At 36.1% G+C, this 4260-nt stretch overlaps 1 pseudogene; it reads right to left on the bottom strand.

Annotated features, from left to right (window-relative positions):
• Positions 1–396: 396 nt before the first annotated feature.
• LOC140537246 (claudin-10-like) lies at positions 397–4260 on the bottom strand (annotated as a pseudogene).

Genomic DNA, 4260 nt, shown 5'->3' with positions numbered 1-4260 from the left:
CCAGACTGACATGTTATCCACCTTTATGCTTTCTGCCTCAGCTAACTTACTTTAGCCAGTCACTTCACTGTAAAGCTAAAAACAATTATATGAGCAAAACTAAGGTGATTTCTAAGCAAACTTTAAACAATATTAAAGTACAAGTTAGATTTAACCCATTAAGATTACATACAGATAATCTTACTTACATAAATATAATCTTACATACATAAATATAATATTACTTACATACAGATAATCTTACTTACATAAATATAATCTTACATACATAAATATAATATTACTTACATACAGATAATCTTACTTACATAAATATAATAGAGAGAGATATAGGAGGCACTTTTCATCAAACTAGTTTTGACAGGTCATCTCGACCAATCAGATCATGCCACGTCATCAAGCCACGCCCCCTGCATGTCCCTCCCTCGACCAATCAGAAGCGTGCATTTTCACCGGAAGTCCCGCCTTCTGGATATCCCTCCTTCCGGAAGTCCCGCCTATTGTGTTGCCGTCCAATGGGATAGCTGGGCACTTTTCATCAAACTTATTTGACAGGTCTGTTATCTATTCTCACATACCAATGCCTAGCCGGGGTCAAAAGGTCTGAACGAACCTAGACCCTGATTCATTATCTGTACTTATCTGACTTATGAGTAACTCATCTGTTACTCAAACACCCCACTCCACCCCACACCTGTGCCCATGTGTATGTGTTTGTGTGTAAACAAGGGAAGCCTAGCCGGGGTCAAAAGGTCCGAACGAACCTAGACCCTGATTCATTATCTGAACTTATCTGACTTATGAGTAACTCATCTGTTACTCAAACACCCCACCCCACCCCACACCTGTGCCCATGTGTATGTGTATGTGTTTGTGTGTAAACAAGGGAAGCCTAGCCGGGGTCAAAAGGTCCGAACGAACCTAGACCCTGATTCAGCAAAATATAGATATCCCTTCGGACATCTGTTACCCATTGCCAAACCCATCCTGTGCCACGTGAGAGAGACGGAGAGAGAGTTGATCAGAGATCTATAGACTTTTATTTACGAGTCAATTACGTATTACACGCAATGATTCGGTAACATCATTTAAAAAGGCGCCCAATCAGGTGACCGAGATACATACGATCGAGCATATCAGAGTATGCAACGTCATAAGTCTCCACCCATTCATTCAACAGGTCCTGTAGGCCGAAGGATTTAAAGGGTCAGTGTTTGTGCGGCGGTTAGGGTTAGAAGATAGCCGTAATAATCATGGCGTCCGATACTCCCAAAAAGATGAAACTGACTCTGGCTAAAAGACGATTGCGCTTGAAAGACACAGACACGATTTTTGCATGGCTTTGGCTAACGGCTATTATTTCGGGTTCTATTTTGATCAAGAAAATGACAGAGTTGTGTTGTACAGCGGGCCGACATCAAGTTTTGCGGATGCCTCTGAACTTTTTTCCTTGCAACGCGATGAATGGCATACTTTCAAAAGACATTTTGGTTGTATGTATACTTATATTAAATTTAAATATTCGGATTGCAAAGTGATATTGTGGATCCTTTTTGTCACAGGTCATCAATAGCATTTTGTCATCATTATCACCTGCTACATCTTGTTGCCTGTGGATATTGTACATTCATTATTCAAATATTGCACAGGGCTTACCTCTTTTCCAGAGAAGTAACACATAACAGCACTTCCAGCTATAATCAGAGATGACCCTCCCCAGCCTATGAACACTGCTGCACCTATTTCAAATCTGAAGAATGAACAAAATCTTCAGCCCTCACCACTCCATGTGCAGTGCTTTTAAGAACGGAGAGGAGATGAGGTAATGATGTTAAGCAAAAATGTCATGATACAAAACAAAAAAGTTGAGAGAGAAACATGTAGGAAGGAAAGGAGATTTGGGCAAATTCTCTCTCTCCCAAACCTTAATTACTTCATAACTTTATAACTACCAATAAAAACAACCTGTTATTTTACTGTGTTTTGGTGAGCAAACATACATTTTGGTTTTTATGCATTCCTAAATGACAAATGTAAAAGGATACAAGCTAGACAAAGCATTGAATGGAGGATCCAGTGTTTACAAAGTTTGATGTTTTGGCAACTGTTTCTACTTTTTTGGTTCTTAAAACATTGTATTGACATCATAGTTAAAATGCCAAAGCACTTTGTGAAGTTAAATTAATAACAACTGCTTCTGAGCTCTTCTAAAATGTTGAATTGTGGATGTAGCTGTAGTATGCCTATGACTAACACTTGAAAAGTTACATGCTGCCTGGAAAAAAGTGACCGATCTAGAAGATGTGTCATTGGAACTCAATAAGATGTTTTTAAATTAAAATTCAATTTTATCAAGCTAATATCAGCATAAAAATTTATACAATTACAGACTTTACTATTCTAAGAATAAACTATTGGAAATATGGAGTAGTGTGTAAATGTATGGGCACCCCTAGTCAAAATATTGTTGTTTACTGTGAATTGTTCACAGTAACAACTGATCTTCAAAAAGCATAATTTACAGATAAAAGTCTTTTCAACATTTTAAGGAATGTTATTGTACAATTTTTGTTTTGTACAAATATAAAGTGAAAAAAAAATAGCACCATGAAAAACGTTTTACCATTTTTTACAAAGGAATCTTTGGAGGTGTTACTAAGTATAGACCATGCAAGGTGTCCAAACTTTTGTATCAGGCCCTTTTATCTTTAATTTCTATCAAGCTTATACCGGCATAAAAAATTTATACAATTATAAACTTTACCTTTCAGAAATGTCATTTTACTATTCTGAGAATAAACTCTTGGAAATATGGAGTAGCATGTAAATGTATGGGCACCCCCTGGTCAAAATATTGTTGTTTACTGTGAATTGTTCACAGTAACAACTGATCTTCAAAAAGCATAATTTACAGATAAAAGTCTTTTCAACATTTTAAGGAATGTTATTGTACAATTTTATATGTATAGACCATGCAAGGTGTCCAAACTTTTGTATCAGGCCCTTTTACCTTTTAGAAATGGTAAAATTAAAACTAATCTAAAATTAAAACTAATCTAAAGCTTAAATAAAGAAATTACAATTTGTTTAACTTTCATCACTGTGCACAGACATTAATCAGGTGAACTCAAACATGTACATGCCACTGTATAGGAAATAATAATAATAATAAGCGTATAAACTTATAGTTAATAGTTCACCCGCAGACAAACTACATGCTTAAAACATCAACATTTACCTCAAACCTTCATTTCTTATGCAATTCTGAATAGACCTGCTTATGTGTTTTCTAAACAAGTAGATCACATAAAAAAAATAAAATAAAAAATACAGAAAACTAAAAAGAAAATTCTTTGCTTATTGACTGCATTAGATTTTTGGTCAAACAATCACAATCAGGCCCAGATTAGATTTAATAGATTATGTAACAACTATCAATAACTGATGAGCAGTTTCAGTTTCAAGGGTGTTTATTAATGATAAGCCTGCTAAAGCGTTAGTGTGGGTGTTTTAAACGTATATATATAAAATGAGGGGAAATCAAAGTAAATGCAATTATGTTTTAATGGCATTAGTATATGTCTTGAACATTACTTTTCAATCGGCTTTACATTTATTTCAAGAAAAGTAAAAATTTAAATTTCTGTGTGAAAGCATGTTCACCACATCTAAAAATAGCTTACTTCTGTGGCTTGTAGTTTGGATCCACATATTGCACCTGTGTACAGTATCATGCCACTGAACCCTGTGGCACAAAAAGCATTGCATCATTTCTGGAATTATTTTACTATGAATTGAACAAGAATGAAGTTTGAAGGCATCATACCTAACGCCATATAGGTCAGGGCAGCTGCAAAAGTTACCCTGGCATTGGCAAGTTCAGAACCTCCAATCTTAGTATATTTCATTCCAATTAAAGCAAGCACAGCTCCCCAGAATCCCAGGATTACAGAGACAATAGCCAGGGCACGGCACACATGCAAGAAAACTTAAGAGACAGTGGTGAACTAGTTGCTGAACTTCACTGCACTGTCTAATTCAATCTAAAAACATCTGACATTGGTGGTCAAACTGTATACTGTTTTTTACCTGGCAGTGCTATCATGGATGGGTAATATTTGCAGTCCATCCACAGATTGGAAAAATATTTGACAGTGGTAACAACGGCTTCTCCCACCAGTACTCAGTGGGCAGAGTAGAACAGTTCAGTAACCAGCCACAAAGACAACAAATGAAGCAACCAATCTCCATATACATCAT

The sequence above is a fragment of the Salminus brasiliensis genome, chromosome 16 (genome assembly GCF_030463535.1).
Source record: "Salminus brasiliensis chromosome 16, fSalBra1.hap2, whole genome shotgun sequence".
NCBI classification, from domain to species: Eukaryota; Metazoa; Chordata; class Actinopteri; order Characiformes; family Bryconidae; genus Salminus; species Salminus brasiliensis.
The sequence above is the reverse complement of the archived record's forward strand: the minus strand, read 5'-3'. Positions and strand labels throughout refer to the sequence as shown.